At 42.5% G+C, this 22,323-nt stretch overlaps 2 long non-coding RNA genes across 4 annotated transcripts in view; both read left to right on the top strand.

Annotated features, from left to right (window-relative positions):
• LOC115092181 overlaps positions 1 to 1,704 on the top strand; it is a 161,552-nt gene extending 159,848 nt beyond the window's left edge. For both annotated transcript variants that reach the window (XR_003856930.1, XR_003856929.1), the window contains one exon: positions 1,435 to 1,704. This is a non-coding gene — a long non-coding RNA (uncharacterized LOC115092181). The remainder of the gene's footprint in view (positions 1 to 1,434) is intronic.
• Positions 1,705 to 2,188: 484 nt separating this feature from the next.
• Positions 2,189 to 22,323, top strand: part of LOC115092179 — an 81,770-nt gene continuing 61,635 nt past the window's right edge. Inside the window, exon 1 of one of the 2 annotated variants that reach the window (XR_003856927.1) lies at positions 2,189 to 2,598. This is a non-coding gene — a long non-coding RNA (uncharacterized LOC115092179). Of the gene's footprint in view, positions 2,599 to 19,560; positions 19,720 to 22,323 lie in introns of those variants that run through there. The other variant, XR_003856926.1, reaches the window with a different exon arrangement.

Genomic DNA, 22,323 nt, shown 5'->3' on the forward strand with positions numbered 1-22,323 from the left:
TAATCAGCAGTTCAGAATTTCTTTTTCTACAGCAAACATGGAAAATTTCACTTATTTTAGTGACTAAGCCCAGTAAAAGCTGGTTCAGGTTTGCCCTCCTCACTGTCTGCCCACATGATTCTTCTGGCTGGCCCCAGCAGTGACCTCCCTTTTTACTACTCCAGGAGCCTCTTATACAGCTGGAACAAGCCTTCCTTGTGCAACCACCTAAACTCTCCTTTACTTGTAACCAATTCTTTTCTGATCACTGGGTTTAAGGTGCTAATTCTTGAACAGGGATTAAGTCACAGACTGGTGTATCACCACATACCTCTAGTATATATGCAGATAATTTTCTCCTCTGTTATTTGTATATTATTTATGTCAAACTGATAACTATTACACAACATGCATAAATATGAAGTAAAAAAAAAAAAAAAAAAGAAACAGATTGAGTGGTAGAAAATCAAGGGTGGTGGTAAAAATCTCAGTCTGAAGAAAAAGGCAAGTGGAGTGCTTCAGCGATCTGTCCTGAGGCTTGTTTTGTAACCAACATTTCAGAGGGGTTAGTGGAAAAACTTTGCCTGTTTATTTATTTATAGACACCACCAAAATCTGTAACATAATAGACACCCCTGAGGGAGTAGAATTCATGAGAGCTATAAGTAAGCTCAAAGAATAGTTGCATGCTTGGCACAAAAACATGCAGAATCATGCATTTTGAATGCAGAAGTGCAAGGGAGCAGTATGCAGTGGGGGGATCAGATACTGATGTGCACCAACCAGAAGTCAGACCTCAGGGTGACCATGTCTGATTATCTTAACATAGCAAAATAGTGCAACACGTTAGTGATCAGAGCCAGAGGAGGCTAGGGTGCATAAGGAGAGGCATAATCAGTAGAAAAAAAAAAGAGAGAGGTGAGTGTCTCTGTATAGATCACTGGCAACGTCTCACCTAGAATATAGTTTGTCCTGATATAGAGGTCATACTTCCAAAAGGAAAATGACAAAACTGATTTTCACTGCTGGCGAGAACTGCCAAGACAGGAGCAAAACTGGCAAGGCCCACCACCACTAACAGTGCAGCTGAATGGGGCCATAAGAACATCCCTCGCCTCCACCCAGCCAACATAAGAGTGTGGAAAGAACACATACACATAGGATCATAGAGGAGCAAGGCCAAGGGGAACACCCCAACTCACCCTCACTTCCCAACCAACAGGAAATAGTGCAGAGAACTAGGACCGCAGTGAACACCCATCCAACATGAAATAGCAGAATGCAGGAACAGTGAAGGGAACCACATACCAAAGTGATTTCTCTGAGAACACAAAGATTAATTCCCTTTATCAGCATCTCTACAGTTTTCTTTATAATTATTGCACTGCACAGAATGGATGCTTATGTTTTGTAATCAATTTTTGAACTGTTTCCCTTTCCATTTATTATTTTCAGACTTATAAAAGAAAACAAGCAGCAGGCAATGTACCAGGGATGCAGCAGCAGCATTGAATATTTTCCCTCCCCTCCTACAACCTGTCCCAGGAAGAAAGAAGTTGGTATAGTATCCAGGCCATCACTGCTAGAAGACAGGAGCCAGAAGAATGCAGTGGCCCAAGATCTAAATTCTATCAGTATCCTTTTTCAAATAAGCCTTCCTTACCACATTGACTAATACGATGAGAGCATTAGTTAATCACCATGAAATAAAAAGAAATGCAAACAGAACAGTTTTCATATTTTCATCCTACAAGTAAAGAAAAGGGAAACAGTCAAGATGATAAAAAACTGTAAATGAAAAATCTTGATGTATTTTTCATTTCAATGTCAACTTCAGCCACTTCAAATCTCGCCCATAAAGGTGAACTATGTCTGTTAATTTGACTCAAGGAATTTTCATGGTTGGAGTATGATAATGAATCTAAAGTGGCCATATGTAGTGTTTGTACAAAGTTTCCACAAAGTTTCAGTCAAGTGATCCAAAAATTGCACAAAGTTTCAAGGATCCATTCAAAACAGAAACTTCAAATTTCATGGGAAATCAGTACTTCATGCCAAGTGCGCAGAAAGTTTAAGTGCGCAGACCACCTCAGAGAAAATACCAATGGTTGTATGTGTTACAAAATAATCATTTTTTAAATATATATATATATATATATATATATATATATATATGAAAAGTGTTTCAGCACAAGTATAATTTTTAAAACTGATTATACAGCCAATAATAAGTAATTTACCAACATGAAAGATTGATCCTTGCCAACAAACTAGGTATTGTTCTTGAACAATATAACAATCAATACAAAGAATGTCTTCCATTGCTATAAAAATAAGGGAATATATTGTTACCAAAGTGAAGAAATCACAGTGCTTTAGTATATTACTAGATGGTTTTGACAGATCTACAAGAAAATAAAGAAGACATACTGAATATGACATTATATGAAGGATTATAAAGGCAAGGAATCATTCTCAGGGATGCTTCCTTCGAAGAATACCACAGGGGATAGTGAATCTGTTGCAGTAGAAGAACCAGCAAATTTCAAACTTCACCGGAGAGATTGTCAGCAGTTAGCTGGATCGGGCACAGATGGAAATGCTAACATGACTGGGAAGGTTAGTGTGCTAAGAAAGGATAAAAAATGTTGCAAACCATTTCATCTCTATAAATGGAACTACGCACGTAACAGTTACGTGTTTTGAAATCTGTTAAAAATGTTCCATATATTTCAGAAATGGATAGCAATTATTGCTTTCTTCAAATTCTGGGAGGTTCATCCAAAAGATGAAGTGAACTCCAAAATGTAGCCATTTTATGGAGATACTGAAAGTTCAGCATCTTTATACTGTTTGATGGGTGACAGTAAAGTAAGAGTTTTCATCGCAAATTACAGATTGGAATTCTCATTTTTTCAAATGGAGTCTGTTGCAGCAGCAGGCAATACTAATGAATCCAACTTATTGAAGGCGCTTCTAAAGTTTTTGAAGGATTTTCGGTTTATACCAATTCATTTCTTATTGGATTTCCTGCCTATTTTTAAGAAGTTATCATAGGTTTTTCCAAAGAGAAGACCTTCTGTTCAGTCAAGTTATGCTCCATGGGGAAAGTGCTCTTTTTTTCCTTGGGAAAACTAGGAGAAATGGCAGGCCCAATGGGAAACATTTTGGAAAACACGTGAAAGCAGAGTTCCAATAGATGCAACTGTCTGCAATACCTAAAGCACAGTCAAAATTTCAGACAGAACTGCCTGTTGATGCAAATATTAAAGCTTTAAAAGATAAGTTTTCAAGCACTGTTAATGTTGACTATCAAGTTTCTGATGCCTAGCCTATTTTTAATGCTTTTATATTGTTACGTGTTGATTGATGATTTAAAATCTTTCGGATTTTCTGAGATAAAGCCACTTTCTTCCCATTTTTTATGGCATTTCCTATCAAGGCAACAAATTAAGTGTACACATGAAAACATTATTGAGGAACGGCATGAACTACAAATTTTAGGTCCAAAATTGAAGTTAGAAGATCTTCTTATAATTACTTGTTCTGTTGAACAAGCCATAATCTATTATTCAACTTCAACAGTATAATATGAATTAGCCATGACATATGGATGATGTCATCCAATTGTGCCGAACAGACCTGTCTCTCCTAGCTCATAGGACTATTGCTCAACAGAACATGTAGAGGAGTTCCTATGTGCACCCTTCAGTTGATCGCACAGCTTAGCTTTAGATAAGTAACTCTCCATAGAGGTGGGTAAGTTTTAAGAATGGCTAATTCATCCTGCTGTCCATTGACATGCCCATTTTCAGCAAGCAAACTTGCTTTTGTTGTCGACAAGCAGGGCTGAATTAGCCATGACACATGGGGAATTCCAAGCTGAGGGTTGCAAATGGAGTACTTACTAAAAGCATCCTGGACCCACCCATCTACTATGGCCAGTGGACCTCTGGGTGAGCAGGCTGTGCAAAATAGCTTGCCTACAGTTACTGTCACTTCTTCATAGATTGTCCAGTCAGTAGTGGGACGTAAAAAGTGTGAACGGATGACCAAACTCCAATGTTCTTAAGTGAGCCACTGAGGTAGCTATAGCCCTTACTTGATGAGCCTTGACAGATTCTTTGATCTGGAAACCAGTTAGAGCATAGCAATGTGTAATGCTTTCTGCCAGCCAGTTGGCCAATGTGCACTTGGCAATCGCTGTTCCCAGTCTGTTAGGATCATAAGTGATGGGAAGCCTGATGATATGGTTGAGATGTCTTCAGATAAGCAGAGGCCCTTTTGCAGTCCAACAAATGGAGGGCCTTCTATAGTAATTCCACTGTAACTTCTGGAACACAGACTACTTCCTGTTCTCATTTCAACAGACAGTATCCAATCTTCATTTTGAGTTTCACCAAGGGCTCTATAAACCATCTTATTTTTAAGCTAAGCACTGGCAGAGCAAGCTCTCATAGATTCTCCTCTCTAGCAGTCTTGCACATGACAAAAAATTCATAGTTTATAACCTCCTTGTATCTTTGCAACCTCTGCTATAAAAACAACATGCATTTTAAGGCAGAAGTTCCAAGTCTACAGCCCTCTTGACTCTAAGTTGTAGTCCTGGGCTGTGGCCATCTTTTCTGCCTATAGGGGAATATACACATCATCATACCTTCATTCTTTCATGTGTATGTTGTCTTAGAAAGAACATGGACAACACAATGGCTTGATTCAAATGAAAAGCCAAAACTATTTTTGGCAGAAACTCGAGCAAGTGTGGAGCACCACTCTGTTGTGGAAAAATTGCATGTATGGTGAATAATGGGCCAGTGCCAACTCACCACTCTGCTAGCCAACGTTATCATGAATAGGAACCTTATATCTTTCAAGCAGGTCAGCTAAATAACCTGGACCATTCTCTTGGCCACAATGGAGCAATAAAGATCAGGGATGCAAGGTTCCTTGAATGATTTCTGTACTTTTCTCGTCATCAGCAGAAGTGGTGGAAAAGTGTACAATAAATCTGCATCCCATCGGAGCAGAAAAGCAATCAGAGTGAATCTGAACTTGCACTGAAGATTGAACAACTTGCCTGCCACTGTTTGATCTAGTGACCACTTGTGGGAGTGAAATACTCTGCTGAGGAAATCTGACAATGTGTTGGAGATCCTGGGAATATAGGCTGCAAGGCACTGTGGCAGCAAGCCCACTCCCAAATTTTTAGGGATTCCTGGCAGAGGGTGCACAACAATCCTGTGCCCCCTTCCTTGTTCATGCAGAACACTGCTACTTGGTTGTTGGTTTAGATCAGAATTCTCTTTCTCCAAATGAGATGTGAGAAAAAAAACCTCTCCCAGTGCATCTCTGATTGCTTGCAGCCAGAGGAGACTTATCTGAAACAAATGTTCTTTTGGAGACCAAACTCCTTGGGTTCACAAAGAGCCAGTGTGTGCAAGTCACATCCTCTGGTGAATGCACCCATTGTCAGCATTACTTGATGGGGTAGAAGCCAAAGTGGAGCTCCCATCTCCAAGACCTTTGGTACTAGCCACCCTTCAAATCCACAGTAACCCTCACCAGAAATGGCCAGTGCTGAAGCAAAAAGTTACAGACCCACCTCTGGGTCAAGAGATCCATCATCTTGGGCTGCTCCTACATGTTGAAAGGTTGTGTGTCAACTCAGTTGACAGCAGAGAAAGAGATGCTAATGGATTCAATGCCTCTATGCCCTAACTCATTATACTGTCTAAGTCACACATCATTTATTTTTTTATTTAGATTCTTTTATATACCGAAGTATAGCAGAGTGCCTTCACTCTGGTTTACATTGAAACAAGTTCATACATAAAAACGTGTTTATAACGCACATAAATATAAGTATTAAATAAATAACATCTCGGCAAAGGCAGAGTAGAACAGATTATAATAGAACAAACAAATCATGAAACTGGTATTCTTTATGATCTGCAGGCAGTCAGCCATTTGGTCAAGGACAGTGTGTACCTCCTCAGCGACACTGCAGTTCAACTGCTAGATGACTTTTTATAGATGCTCCATTTGGTTTTCCATTCTTCTGTGTTCACTCTTGCTAGTAGTCTTCATCTGTGCACGTCCAATGTCATCATGTTCTTGGAGGTAACAGTAAGCATTTGCCTAGTGTTCCAGAGAAGATGCTGAGGGGCTTCCGAAAGAATGGGTGACAAGGGGCTACTGGATAGAAGCTCAGTCCAGAGGAGGGCTCAACAAGGCTTCCTGGACCATGATCCTCCATTTCCTACCAGGGCACACTTAAGAGCAAGTCAAGGACTGAATTTATATCCTTCAGTTTCTTTTCCAGCTCCACTGAGGAGGAATTCACCTCCAACACATCCTCTATTCCAGCTGCAGAGGATGGTGTCAAGAATCAGCTGGCCTGAGTACTTCACTTTATGGAAAAGAAAGAATATGCAATTGTTGATGTCCTGCCATGAGTAGTTCATTAATGATGGGTCTTCATGTGTGGTTCTACCTCAGTGCTAAGTACTGTTATATGAATGTAATTTTGGGCCCATTTACCCTTAAGCCTAGCATCTGCTGTGGATAATGTACACCCCCTAATCAGGGTGTGGATAATGTACAATATTCACACCTCTATTTAGAAATGTTCTCCCAAACCATATTGCCCTGAGTTGGATTCTGTAGTGCTTCCTGATTACCTGTATGTTGTTGTTCCGTGTGAAAGCCTATGTGTGTTTGATGGCCCGACATAGCTAAGGTTCATACTACTACACCCCCCCTCCCCCTTGGCATCTAGATAGAACAAGAGGCCATGTCTCAGTGATCCAAGATGCCTTCAGTTTATTCAGGTCTCATGATGGTCTTCAGCCTTTCCTCCATGGCACTGAGCTGGATGGAGCATGACCTCACCTCCTCCAGTCTTGGTTGGATGAGCCCATTTCTTAGCTACTTTTGACCCAGAATAGTCACTTGCAGTCCCTGGACCCCCTTCTTGCAGCGGTCTGCAAATACACAGACACACCATCAAAATGCTGATAGCTATGGCAGTCTCCTTCCACAATCTGCCCTTTGCTATCATAGACCTCTTGCTGGACTTTTTCCCAGAGAACAGTAGTAAATTTGTTAAGAAAAGAATATTCTCCTCCACACTGAATCAGATATTATAGTTTTCTGCAGATAAGCAGGCTGAATTAGCCATGCTGTCTGGGAGTGCCCCCTGGCAGCCCGGGACGGAACTTCTCATAGAATATTAGAAACTTTTCTCCCTTGCTCCTGTGCGCCTGCACAGTGGATTCCCATGCGACTGACTCTCTCTGCCTCAGTCTAATTTTCTCCTGCAATGGTAACTGTCGTGGTTCTTTTCTCTCCTCACAACTTATAATTTTTACTCTCTCTTTTTCCCCTCACTTTTGCCCCCAAAGGCACTTTTCAGTGTCACAATGGCGCCAAAACCCTCAGGATTCAAATTTTGTCAATACAGCAAAATAATATCGCTCACTGATAGATATGCCTTATGTTATATTTGTTTAGGCCCTGACCACGACCAAGGGGCCTGTCAACATTGTGGACTGATGTCTCCTCGGGCACACTGGCAAAGAGCCACAAAGTTCGCTGGAATCAGAGACCCAGGTGATGGCACTTCGGGGTCATACGCCCCAAGCCACACTCACTCTTTTCCGGGTAAGCAGCCCCATAAGCCATCTCACCAGAAGCGGGCAGCCTCACTGGAACCCAGTGGTAAGGTAAAAAAGGGAACACTCTCACTCCCGGTCAACTGCTGACATGCCAAAAGTGTCGTCGAAGCCCTGAGACTGCATCAATAGTGTTGAATGATGCGCCAAAGCATCATCGGGATTCCAACACTGCATCAATTCCATCGACCAATGCGTCGAAACATCATCGGAGTCCCACTGCATCAAATGAAGAGTCACCTGAAGCCGATGCACAAGAATGTGCATCATACGACACTGCGTCGACTCCTGCATCGAAAAGCATCGGTTTGACTCCGACACATTCAGCATCAATGCATTCCAGCGCCTCAAAGACTAAACAATATACACACTCGGCACAAAACATAAAAAAAATCGACGTACACGACTCAAGAGCCCTGTGATTCAAGACCATATTCTCGCTCATTAACTGATTCGGAAATAGAGATAACAGAATCATCAGGAGAAGACATTCTGCACACTCCACGGTGCCCGCCTTCTTTGTCATCCAAACACCCGTCTGAACACATGGGAACACATTTTGACACTCTCCCCACTAAAAAAAGAGAGCGTCAAGTTCTACCAGCAAGGCTTTGCATACGGCAGCCTCTCAATCTCTATCTATCCCAAATCACTGGTATCCTTCAAACTCTCTTTGAGACTTTAGTGTCTTCCCAAAATCTACCTCCTCCCTCTAGTTCACCAGGAGAAGACTTGCTGGAATTCGTTAAATCACCTTTACCTGATGTCCACTCCATGAAGGAAGACCACAAACAAGGTATGAGTCCAATCCTAGTACCAAGGGAAAGACTCTCTCATTCTCCTCCAAAGGTATACCTTTGGATCCTCCGGAAGAACAACCGGAACCGTCTTCACTTCCAGAAGATCTTTCTTATCCAAAATTCATTGAAAAGGTTGGTACTACCTTAAACCTAGAAACCAAAAAGCTCCCAGATCTTTTCCCACCACTTTGGTGGTGGGAAAAGTAATGGAGTCACTGTTGAAAGAGAGAATAGTGAACTATCTACAGTCCGGAGAATTGATGGACCAGAGGCAGCATGGATTCACCAGGGGAAGATCCTGTCAGACAAATCTGATTGACTTTTTTGACTGGGTAACCAAGAAATTGGATCAAGGAAGAGCACGCGATGTCATCTACTTGGATTTCAGCAAAGCTTTTGATATGGTTCCGCACAGGAGACTGGTGAATAAAACGAGAAGCTTAGGAGTGAGTGCCGAGGTGGTGACCTGGATTGCAAACTGGTGGACGGACAGAAGACAATGTGTGATGGTAAATGGAACTTTCTCTGAAGAGAGAGCGGTTTTAAGTGGCGTACCGCAAGGATCTGTGTTGGGACCGGTCCTGTTAAATATCTTTGTGAGTGACATTGCGGACGGGATAGAAGGTAAGGTTTGTCTTTTTGTGGATGACACTAAGATCTGCAACAGAGTGGACACGCCGGAAGGAGTGGAGAGAATGAGACGGGATTTAAAGAAACTGGAAGAGTGGTCGAAGATATGGCAGCTGAGATTCAATGCCAAGAAGTGCAAAGTCATGCATATGGGGAGTGGAAATCCGAATGAATTGTATTCGATAGGAGGGAAAAGGCTGATGTGCACGGAGCAGGAGAGAGACCTTGGGGTGATAGTGTCTAATGATATGAAGTCTGCGAAACAATGCGACAAGGCGATAGCAAAAGCTAGAAGAATGCTGGGCTGCATAGAGAGGAATATCGAGTAAGAAAAGGGAAGTGATTATCCCCTTGTACAGGTCCTTGGTGAGGCCTCACCTGGAGTACTGTGTTCCGTTCTGGAGACCGTATCTACAAAGAGACAAAGACAAGATGGAAGCGGTACAGAGAAGAACGACCAGGAAGGTGGACTGTCTTCATCAGATGACATACGAGGAGAGATTGAAGAATCTAAATATGTACTCCCTGGAGGAAAGGAGGAGCAGGGGTGATATGATTCAGACTTTCAGATACTTGAAAAACTTTAATGATCCAAAGACAACGACAAACCTTTTCTGTCAGAAAAAAATCAGCAGAACCAGAGGTCACGAGCTGAGGCTCCAGGGAGGAAGACTAAGAACCAATGTCGGGAAGAATTTCTTCATGGAAAAGGTGGTGGATGCCTGGAATGCCCTTCCGGAGGAAGTGGTGAAGTCTAAAACTGTGAAGGACTTCAAAGGGGCATGGGATAAACACTGTGGATCCATCAAGTCTAGAGGACGTGAATAAAGAGGAGGCAGCAAAACACTGCACGGAGCGGCAGTAGCCACAGAGGCATTCACGGAGCGGGATGCCAGTGGTTGGTGTTCCACCTTCATGGAGCGGAAGGATGGAGGGCTGCCATATCCAAAAAAAAAACAGGGGTGGGTAAGAGTATGGGGCAGGGGTGTGGCCTGCTTGTTTGCAGCGGTTGCTACCCCTAATTGAGCTGGATGTTCACTTGGATGGAGATCCGGCGCTGCTCTCTGCATTGGTGGTGGGGTGGAGGAGAATTAGGGCTGGAGGGTACTGGAAGCCTATAGTAACAGGTGGGAGAGAGAAAAAGGAAGAAAAAAAAAAGGATAAAATGCATAGCTTGCTGGGCAGACTGGATGGGCCGTTTGGTCTTCTTCTGCCGTCATTTCTATGTTTCTATATCCAAGAGCAGAGGTCCATGGCCTATTAAAGATCTTTGATATACCTATGGAGCCAACAGCTTTACCCTCCCACTCTGTTTTGGACAGCGTGATGGACAAGTTGAGGGAATCCACTTCCTCAGAGCCAACTACCTCAAAAAGATGGATCTGAAATTTAGGATGCAAAAATCGAAATACTATACCTCAACCAATTGTTACATGCATCCATTGTTGTGGAATCAGCCATGAAGAAGGCTAGAAGGACAAGACTATACTGGGGAAAAAGGCTAGAAGGACAAGACTATACTGGGGAAAAAAGCTTTTCATGGATCAATGCTTAATGCAAAAATCCAACAACATCAGAAAATAAAACCGGATTCCCAACAGTCTGATGCCGACAAGCACCAGAAACAATGCATTCCGGATCTGGAAGAAGCAAACCGTCATCTCCAAACAATCTATGAGGACTTTGATACCTTGGCTAGGACTTCGGCATCAGCCATTGCAGCCCACAGGATAGCATGGTTTAGAGCAAGCGCAATCCAAGAAGAAGTCCATGACAAATTAGCAGACCTCCCATGTAGAGGGCGTACCCTATTCAGAGAAAAACTAAAAGAAACAGTGAATCAACTAAAAGAACAAAGTGTGGCAGTGTCCTCATTAACATCACCTCAGGAACAAATAACGACAAGACGTTATTACCCTCCACATAGGAAACCTTTCTATCTTAGACACTCTTATAGACCATACAGTTCTTACAAATCTCCGCCATACCAGCCACGATCACAACCATGTGTCTCTCCATCTCGGGGTAGAAGTGGATCTCAGAGGACAACGAATCAGTCACAACAAGTGGTTCCGAAATCCCAACAGTCTTTTTGAGCCAATCCAGGTCACGACTACAAATACCTGTAGGAGACTGTCTCCAATCAGTTTTTCAGGAATGGAGCCAGATCACAACAGCTCATTGGGTTCTAAGAATAATATAAAATGGTTATCAACTAAAATTCCGCTCAGTGCCAAGATTCCCACGCTTAATCCCATCCACGCAGAAAGCAGAGGAAGTTCAAATCTTACTATAAGAAATTCAAATGCTACTCAAACAACATGTGATTCAAGTTCTACCAAATCATTAGCAGTGCCAGGGATTTTATTCCCAATACTTCCTCATTCCCAAGAAAAGTGGAGGCTTACGTCGAATCCTGGATCTCTGGTCTCTAAACTGATTCATTCTACGGGAGAAATTCAAGATGTCTTCTCTGAAAACCATTTTGCCTTTTCTACAACCTAACGATTGGATGTGCTCTCTGGACCTCAAAGATACATACACTCACATTCCGATACACCCAGCTTCCTGGCGGTACCTTTGTTTCCAAGTCAATGCCCAACATTATCAATACAAGGTCCTCCCATTTGGCCTCTCTTCAGAACCCAGGGTATTTACCAAATGTTTAGCAATAGCCATGGCCCACCTTCAGAAACAAGGGCTAAAACTATTCCCTTACCTAGATGACCTGCTAATTGTGGCAAAAAGCCTAGAGCTTCTAAATTTACAACAAATTTGAACCATTACTTATTTAGAAGTGTTAGGTTTCTTAGTAAACTACGAAAAGTCGAATCTCGTTCCATCTCAAACTCTACAATTCATAGAGGCAGTATTAAACACAAACCTCTGAAAAGCCTTTCTCCCAGACAGGATTCACACATTCCAGGAGCTGGCATCATCCCTAAAACTCCTCTCTCAGCCCACAGCCTGTCAAGTCCTAAAAGTTTTAGGACACATGGCTTTTCGAATACCAGTATAGAAAACTAAATAAATAAATAAAATAAACAGTACCCCACACTCGCCTCTATATGCAGCGTTTACAGTGGGGCCTAAAAACTCAATGGACACAACACTTACACCCCATGTCAAGACGACTAACCCTAACACAACCAATGTTAGGTGACCTGGACTTGTGGCTAAGCCCCGGAATATTACAGTTGGGAGCTCCGTTTTGAAACCCGAACCACCAAATAGTAATGACCACGGATGCTTCAACAAAGGGATGGAGGGCACATGTGCTACATTTCAAGATACAAGGTCTCTGGTCCCACAGCGAAAGATCCTTACACATCAATCTACTAGAACTATAAGCCATTCGATTGGCAGTTTCAACATTCTCCCACATTCTCCAAGACAAGACAGTCATGGTATATATGGACAATCGAGTAGCAATGTTTTACAACAAGCAAGGAAAGAGGGTCAGGTTCTAAGATTCTATGCATGGAAGTAGTATTAACGTTAGAATAGGCCCTGACATATTCCACATGTCTCCAAGCTACATATCTTCCAGGAATAACAAACACGGCAGCAGATCACCTCAGCAGAATATTTCACCCTCACGAATGTGAACTTCACAAACAAGTAGCTCTATTTCTTTTCCAACAATGGAGACTTCCGCAAATAGACCTTTTTACAACCGAACAAAATGCAAAATTTCAAAACTTCTGCTCCCTATACTCAAACAGACGACTAATGTCACAAGAAGCCTTTCTACTCAAATAGACAAACTGCTGTATGCCTTTCCGCCAATCCCATTACTATCTCGAGTAATACTAAACTGCATAGCAGACGAATCAGATCTCATCATAATAGCTCCAGCTTGGCCGAGACAACCATGGTATGCGTACCTCATACACCTTTCCATACAGCCACCAATTCTTCTTCCACACAGGCCAGATCTCCTAACACAAGACAAAGGATCACTGATCCATCCCATGCAAGACTCCCTTCACCCAACAGCATGGAGGTTGAAAGGGAGATACTAAGCCATCTCCAGATTCCACCAGAGATTAAAGAAATTCTAATCTCCTCCACACGTTTCCACGAGGAAAAACTGTGCAGCAAAATGGAAGAGATATCACCACTAGTGTGCATCTTTAGAGCTTAACCCCTTTCATTCTTCACTGGAACAATTACTTGAATACCTGCATGTACTAAATACCTCCGGTGTTGTGCTGGAGTTGGACCCTTGGCCTGGTGCAGGATTGGTACAGCCCTCCGGTCGGACCCGGAGAGCGCCTGCCACCAGGAGGCGGAGCACAGGAGGAAACAGAGGCTAGCTGGAGCTTCGCCAATAGCAACCCGGGGTTCCCTCAGGTTGAGCCCTTGGTTACCCAGGCCGCCTAGTCTTAGGTAGGCCTCGCAGGGTCTCCTAGAGAGGAAGCGCAGGGGAGTACCCACCACGAACAAGGGTGCGCGGTCGATATCCAAGCAAGAATGTTCAGAGCTCGCAGGAGGCCAGAAGAGAGTGCCCGAGTGGATAGCGAGGATCAAGGCCAGAGTATCAGTCCAGAATAGTCAGCCGAAGCAGGGGTCTGTACCTGTAGTCATTCTGGGAATAGTCAGGCCAGGCAGAGGTCAAGTTCCAGGCAGCGATCAAGAGTAGTCAATGAACAGGCAGAGGTCAGGTCCAGACAGCAATCAGGAGTAGTCAATGAACAGACAGAGGTCAGGTCCAGACAGCAATCAGGAGTAGTCAATGAACAGGCAGAGGTCAGGTCCAGGCAGCAGGCAGACGAGGTCAGGAGCAAGCAAAGGTCAGTACCATGAGATCAGTCCAAAGGGTACTACCAGGGATGGAGAGACGAAGGAACAGGAGACACTGCAAAAGGAGACACAGGAGACGCTGGAACAGGAGACACTGGAACTGGCAAACTAGAGCACACTGGAGTGTATGACCCGATTGCCAAGGCAAGGTAGTGGTGTCTGACCACTTCCTTATATCAGGCTGTCAATCAGGGCGCGCCGCAGAGCTGGGAGCCGTCCTTGGCCCTTTAAGAGGCCAGGCGGTCCGCACGCGCCTAGGGGCGGGGCCGATGCCATGGAGGACGCTGAGCCCCGCCATGAGGCCTGGTGAGCGGTGGAAGGCCCGGTGGATGCCACCGCAGGATCCGAGGACGAGCAGAGCTGGCAGCAGCAGCGGGGGAGGGCGACCTGGGACCCGCCGAAGCAGGGACAAGGTGAGCAGACCCGGGCGCGGGCCAAGCACAGACGGGATGCGCAACATCAGGTCTAGCAGTTCCTTCCATAAGGGTACATCTTAGCACCATAGCAGCGTATCATCCTTCAATTCAAGGAGCATCTATATCCACTCACCCGCTCGTTACTCGCTTCATGAAGGGAGCCTTGAAACTCAGGCCTCCTATCACAAAACCTGATATTCCCTGGGACTTGAATGTGGTCTTGGAAGCATTAATGCTACCACCATTTGAACCAATGCAAACTTCAGAGCTAAAATTTCTCACTTGGAAAGTATTGTTTCTAATAGCAATAACTTCAGCTCAGCGAGTTAGCAAACTTCAGGCGCTAGTTCATTATCCCCCTTTCCTTCAGTTCTACCATGACAAAGTAACCTTATGCATTCATCCATCCTTCCTTCCAAAGGTAGATTCAGTGTACCATCTGAATCAGACCATCACACCTCCTACCTTTTTTCCAAAGCCACATTCCAACAGTCGGGAAACCCTACTGCACATGCTGGATTGCAAAAGAGCACTGGCCTATTATAAACAAAAGGACCAATAATCCAACAAGACACTCAACTTTTTCTCCCCTTCAATCCGAACGCACCAGGACTACCACTATCAAAGCAAACACTTTCCAACTGGCTTACTCAATGCATTAACTTCTGTTACTCATCAAAGTCTCAACAACTAGCTTCAATGGCCAAAGCTCACCAGATAAGAGTGATGTCTACTTCGATAGCACACCTTCAACAAGTTCCTGTGGAAGACATTTACAGAGCAGCAACATGGTCTTCGCTTCATACCTTTACGTCCTATTACTGCCTCCAACACCATACACAATCTGATGCGTTGATGGGACAGGAAATCCTAAATCATGCAACAAAGGCATTAAAAAAAAAAAACTGCCCACACTTCACAAGGATAGACAAATTACACCCTTTAATGAAAGTATCCTATGATTTGTCTTTCAAAGCTAGGGATTCCCAGACAGCATTTATTTATTTTATTTATTAACTTTTTTATACCGACATTCGAGGGCACATCATGCCGGTTTTCTTTCAACAAATGGTTGGAAAATACATAGAACAGGGCATGGGATGGGAACAATAGGAACAAAGAGGTCAAGGTGGAAAGAGAGGAACAAAATGAACTTGCCAGGAACAGGTATATCATTAAAATTAACAATGAGCTATATACAAGGTTCAGTGGTATATTTCAGCCTGCTTATCTGCGGGGAAAAAGCAAGTTTGCTTACCATAAACTGTGTTTTCCGAGGATAGCAGGATGAATTAGGCATGCATTCCCACCCACCTCCCTGGACAGTTTTTAAGCTACATTCCACATTTAATTCTTATCGCGCGCTCCTGTCCTTTTGCATTCTTACTGAGGGAGAGAGAGTCAGTTGAGCGGGAATCCATCGCACAGGAGCAAGGGAGAAAAGTTTCTAACATTCTATGAGAAGTTCCACTCCTGGCCGCCAGGGGGCACTTCCCAACAGCATGGCTAATTCATCCTGCTATCCACATAAAACACCGTTTACATAAGAAATTGCCATGCTGGGTCAGACCAAGGGTCCATCAAGCCCAGCATCCTGTTTCCAACAGAGGCCAAAACCAGGCCACAAGAACCTGGCAATTACCCAAACACTAAGAAGATCCCATGCTACTGATGCAATTAATAGCAGTAGCTATTCCCTAAGTAAAATTGATTAATAGCCATTAATGGACTTCTCCTCAAAGAACTTATCCAAACCTTTTTTGAACCCAGCTACACTAACTGCACTAACCACATCCTCTGGCAACAAATTCCAGAGCTTTATTGTGCGTTGAGTGAAAAAATGAATTTTCTCCGATTAGTCTTAAATGTGTTACTTGCTAACTTCATGGAATGCCCCCTAGTCCTTCTATTATTCGAAAGTGTAAATAACCAAGTCACATCTACTCGTTCAAGACCTCTCATGATCTTAAAGACCTCTATCATATCCCCCCTCAGCCGTCTCTTCTCCAAGCTGAACAGCCCTAACCTCTTCAGCCTTTCCTCATAGGGGAGCTGTTCCATCCCCTTTATCATTTTGGTTGCCCTTCTCTGTACCTTCTCCATCGCAACTATATCTTTTTTGATGCGGCGACCAGAATTGTACACAGTATTCAAGGTGCGGTCTCACCATGGAGCGTTACAGAGGCATTATGAAATTTTCCGTTCTATTAACCATTCCCTTCCTAATAATTCTTAACATTCTATTTGCTTTTTTGACTGCTGCAGCACACTGAGCCAACGATTTTAAAGTATTATCCACTATGATGCCTAGATCTTTTTCCTGGATGGTAGCTCCTAATGGAAAGCAAACTTGCTTATTTGGGATCTAGGTTGTGGTGTCCCACCAATGCTTGCTGCCTGTGTTGCCACTTCCACATCTAGCATTTCAGATTGCTGAGAAAGCACCATCTTTTGCAGACATCTTTTTCTCCTCCTGTCCTCCCCCTCTCCAAATCACGCAACAAAATTGACCCCTTTCATGCTGTACTCTCAGAACACAAAAATCAAAATCAAAACAAGCCAAAAGGAAGGGAAACATAATAAAAACATTCAGAACGGACATCTTTCTCTCTAAGCACAAGCCTATCTGCCACATCTAATTCTAAGAGCTTTTCACTCCCTCCTTGCAGCACTGAAAGCAAGTGGCAGTGAAGGTTAGCTTTTGTACTTTTGTGTGGGAGATGTCATTTCCTGCTATATTTTGCAAGACTTGTTTGATCAAAATGATACATGGTATTTATTTTTATTGTGCGATACCTAATCATCACATCTTACAAAATAATAAAGTAAAAATATTGTGCAATATTTTTACATATCATGAATGTCATAGTGTGATCTCAGACATTTTTTCCTCTCGAACCTTTTGGTAACTTGTCTACAACAACTTACCAAAATAATTGCGCTTTTGTAAATCTACCCAAAGTAACTTGTTCACGGTCACAGTCAGTAGCAGAGGGAAGTCAAACTCACACCCCAGGACTAGTTGTGACTTGTACTTCAGTGCTTTAACCACTAGACCTTGTCAGAAATCATTAACTTTCCCCAGCAACTAAATAAACAAAAGCAAAAATAGAAAGATGGAAGTGGGTTTAGATAAAGGGGTAACACAAAATGAATATGGAATAACAAACGACACTTGTCTCTTTAACCCAATAGTTGGGGGTTCAAGTCTCACAAAAGGGCTTTGGCTATTTCCCAATATAGTCCTAGTGATGCCATTTTTTTTTGTTATCAGACATAAGATGTTTCTTGCTCTGTGGATACTATAATGCAAGACATGAACAAAGGTAATAACTGTTATGACATGGCTAACTTCCAGGATGTGTCAGCATGCTAGTCAGATAAAGTTACTCCTGTAAGTTCTGTTTATTTGCTAACTCCCTCTAGGAACATATTGAAATATAAGCTTCTCACCAGCTATAAAATACCATCATCTTAATTGTTACAGTGAATTTTATTTCTGACATTTTCTGTAAATACTTAGGCATGTTTCATTATGTTGCAAATGCCCTAAAGATTTATTTTTTAAATGAATTTAAGACTCATGAAAGTGGTAGGTAGTCGAAGGCATGTTTTGGGGGATTTTGAGGCCATCCACTTTTTAAAATTCCAAACTCCTTTAGAAAACCAAATTATATTAGAATTTGGGTTTCACCATTGTACACATGAGAACATTTGAGTCTTACACTATAAAAGGTAAATTGTCCATTTGAAATATCTGCAGAAATACTGATTTTCTTTAACTTTTATTTATTCTTACAGAATATTTATTCTTTCTGGTTTTGTAATTTTAAAAAGACAGACTAACACAATATTTACAATGACCAGTAAGGCACTCAATACTAAAGAAACATCTCTGAAAGTGAAATAAATTAGAAAGGGATTGCAGTGTATAAATCACATACAAAAAATAAATTTTATTATTTTCAGCTTTCCCTGTCTGTGATCCCTTGAACCATTAAATCAACTACTTGTGGAGCTGCAGCTCATAGGGTTTATAGAGATACTAAGGAGGGGTTTAACTACTGGCCTGATGTGTGTGTACAAGTCACAGTTATCAATGTAGACCCCTAAAATGAGGTGTAATACAACACCTTCTGCCATCTATTTCAGCACAGACAAAGCAATTTTCAGAGGCACCAAACTGCAGCTCTAGGTTACAAAATGTAGGCTCCCATCGCCCTTAACACAATACATAAGATAGAAAACATAATTCAGTTTCAGATTTTGTACCAAAACTATCTACAGTGAGATATATCCGTTGCTTAAAAAAACAAAACATAGTTTAGATGTACTTATCTTCTTTCCACTACATGCCCAGCCCTCAGAGCTGCCACCTCATTGCACTCACTGAAATCCATCGAGTCCCTAGATCTGATAAAAGCTTACTTGGCACGACCGGGCCCTCTCGGCTCTCTGTCTTTGTATTACAGACGGGAGCCACGCAGGGCCCGTCACAACATGCAAACTAAAAGCTGAAAACAAAAGCAAATGTGGAGGTTTCAGGCCCCGCAGGTAGTGAGCGGCAGGCTAGGGCGAGGGAGAAAAGGTCAAGCAAGAGCTGCCAGCAACCCTCACCAACTGCCATCATGGTTTAACTTCGTTATCAGCCTGTGACTACAAATCTCTCTATTTCTGCATCCTTCATTTATTTGCTTTTTGGTTAATTCTTCAAAAATTCGAACTAGGGACGTATTCTTACTAAGAAACTAACAACGCGCCCGCCCCCCCCCGGGGGAGACAAAAACGGCCTGTTTCATCTTCACGTCGCCAGCCACCTGCAACCAGGATTCTGCCCCGGGCCTGAGTGATTGACGTAAAGCCCCCGAACTCCTTCCTATGTTAAGGAAGGGAAGGAACGGGGGCTAAGAAGGCGACGTATCTCCCCAACCCAAAAAAAGTCCTGGGAGCAAGAGGAGAAACGTAGAGCCACCCCTACTCCGTTAGCGGCGGTTGATTTGGAAGGGGGGGGGAGTGAGGTGGCAGGGGCGTGTGTAAGAGCACCGTGTCCTCTGTATAGTCTTATACTGTATGTGTGCAGCGATCTAGAGGCGGAGGGAGACCTTTATTGACAGTAAAGTCCGTGGCAGTTGTGGGGTTTTTTTTTTTTTTTGCAAGCGGCAGCTCCCATTCCCGGCATGCCCCGGGGCGGCGGGGCTGGTTCTAACGAATTTGAATGAAGAGCTCTGCGCTTTCGGCGCCATTTTCGAGTAATGACTGATTGCAGCGATACAGTCCTAGGCAGGGGACAACGGGAGCCCCGGCTTGGGCTGGGGCTCTCTCGCCAGCCCGTCCAGGACGCCTGAAAAAAATAGCAAAAATTTTTAAAAAATATTCCGACGGGGAAGGAGGCGGTGGGAAGAGGAGGAGTGACCGGTAAGAGGCGACAAAGGGAAGAAAACAGCAGGGACGGCAGGACTCTCGGTGGGCGAAGAGAAAAACGAAAGAGCGATGGGGAAAATATTTAAAAGAAAAAACGTTTCAGCGGCGTGGAAAAAAATCTAGAAAAATTCTAAAAAATCGGGGGAGGACGAGGAGACGAACTGGAGTGGGTTGTATGTCGGGGTTTTGGAGATTTTGAGGGAGAAAATTTGAGCGGGACGCGAGGGGGTTTGGTGGTTAAGGCTGTGCTTGTATCTGTCATTGCCATCAGAGTTGAAAGCAAGGAGGGAGATGGAGAAATAGCAACCGCACTGTGTGCAAATAGTACCAGGGCACCGGTTCCTACTGCTTCGTATACCCTCTCGTAAACAGGAACCTATGGATATCTATAGATAACGTACATGCATGCGCTCACCTTTTATGTCACATTGGCTGTCTCGCTAGCCCACTCCCTCCCCCCTCACCATTTTTTTTGACAGTTTCACCAGCGTGTCTGCAGATGGTAGGAAACTTAAAGCGTATTTACAGCAAAGAAAACCCCAAAAGGTAAAAAACAAGCTGCTGAGGGAAATTATTTGAAACGATTATTTTTGCTGGCTGCAGAGTTTTCTCGTTGACTACTTGTATATGTCGATTTCTTTTTCTAAGTATGTTTACGGGGGGAGGTGCTTACACAGAACATTTAATCTATTTTAATACTTGATGTACGTCTTTAATGTCTTCAGTTTACGATAACCTCTTGAGATCCAAAACTACATTAGTAAACAAAATCCCTTTTAATCCCTGTTAAATTAGTTTGGACACGGCTAAAGACGACTAAATTACATTTTATAATTTAAAAAAACATACTTTTATAGTGGGAAGGAAAGCTGGGTCCTTATCGAGGTTCACATGCCAGGCAAGATTCTGATTTGATAAAAAGTGGGGTCAGACATATCGTCACTTATCTGGAGGTGTATTTTTTTTAAGAAGTGAATCTGTTTCACGTGGGATCCTCGTCATTCACCTCTTTTTGCTTATCTTTTTTTTTTCTTTTCAATGTAGCAAAGGTAATTGAATCCATTGGTTTCCGTCCGTGATCATTTTTTTTTTTAAGTGGCTGAGGACTCCGCTAGTTTATGATGCGCATCAAATACTGAATACAGTAAGCAGCATACTTGAGAAATGGAGAAGAGGGCTTGATCCTGTGCCCCTCGTGCAGCGTCGCGTTTTTTCGTCTTGCAGGACAGTTTTAACCCTTTGGTGTTTCTCGCGTGGTAGGCGTTTAACTCTGAGAAGCGCACGGTATATGGACATCAGGGAAGGAAAACTCGCTGAGTACACAATGCACAGTGACAGATTGGGCCGCGGAGACGAGCCTCCTTTCCAGAAATAGTCATTCCTTGCTTCTTTTCTTTATATATTTTTTCCTTGTAGTTCTTAGCCGCCTCAGTCACTCGGATGGAAAGGTTGTAGAAGGATATTTGTTTGTTTTCGAACTAATGGATGATTTAACGTCCCTTCTTACACAGGAGCTGATCAAAGGTTTGAAGGAGGCTTCTATAACCTCTATAGTTTTGGCTATGGGGAAAAGAGTCGTGTTGTATGATTAAGGGTTAGAAGGAAGTCATTGAATTTCCTTACATCCAGGACAGGCTGTCCAGGATCCTAGATCTTACTGCGGGAGCTTTTTATGAATCTAAAAAAAAAAGCTAAAAGAAGGTAGGATGAGTTTAGAAAAATAGAGAAGGAAAATAATTTTGACGTTTGTTGTGGGCATTATGTCAAAATATATCACGTGCAAAATCCTGTGTAGGGAATATAAGAATATAGTTGGATTTAAGACGTTGCCATACTCGTGTTAAAGTTAAAATCCAAACCGTCCTTAGTTATTTTCCTTATGTTTGTAGACGAACATGATTTTCAGGTCAGTATATTTATGTTGAACAATGTTTATCTAGATTACTAAAATAGATTTGTTCTAGTGAACGTATTATTCACAGATACAACTATTCACTTTCAAATACCTATTCTTGCAGTGAGTTTAGATTTAAAAGATTAAATTTCTTACATGCAACAAAATATTTTGTACACAAGATTTACAATATATATATTGATATGCAGATAGGAGTGTCTCTCTATGTATCCTGCTTGCAAACTACAAATCAGGACGTTATGATGAATTTTAGTCGGAAGTGTAAGTTGTCAAAGGCGACTGCCCAATCTCATGATATTAAACTTAATACTTTCTTAGTTTAATATTTAATGCCAAAAATGCAGTCATTTATAAATAAATATAAGTAGGTACCATACATGGGCAAGCATGTCTCCTCTTTCACCACTAACTTGCCATCACAGAATTTTACTCTTAGTTACTAGTTAGAAATGAAATATTTGTGGTTATTTGCATAGTCATTTGAATCTCTGTGATCTGAGTGCTGAATATTTTGTTTCTAAACTGCTACATTTCTATTGCATGATGGAAAATGTGGGTGTGGTTAAAATGAAAGCAGTAAGCATGACACGCAACATCAATGTACATGTGAGGATTAGGGAATATCTGATTTTTCAGGGCTTTTATTTAGCTCATTATTATGATGGTTAATAGAAATTGGACCA

Source organism: Rhinatrema bivittatum, chromosome 5, assembly GCF_901001135.1.
Source record: "Rhinatrema bivittatum chromosome 5, aRhiBiv1.1, whole genome shotgun sequence".
Taxonomy (NCBI): Eukaryota; Metazoa; Chordata; class Amphibia; order Gymnophiona; family Rhinatrematidae; genus Rhinatrema; species Rhinatrema bivittatum.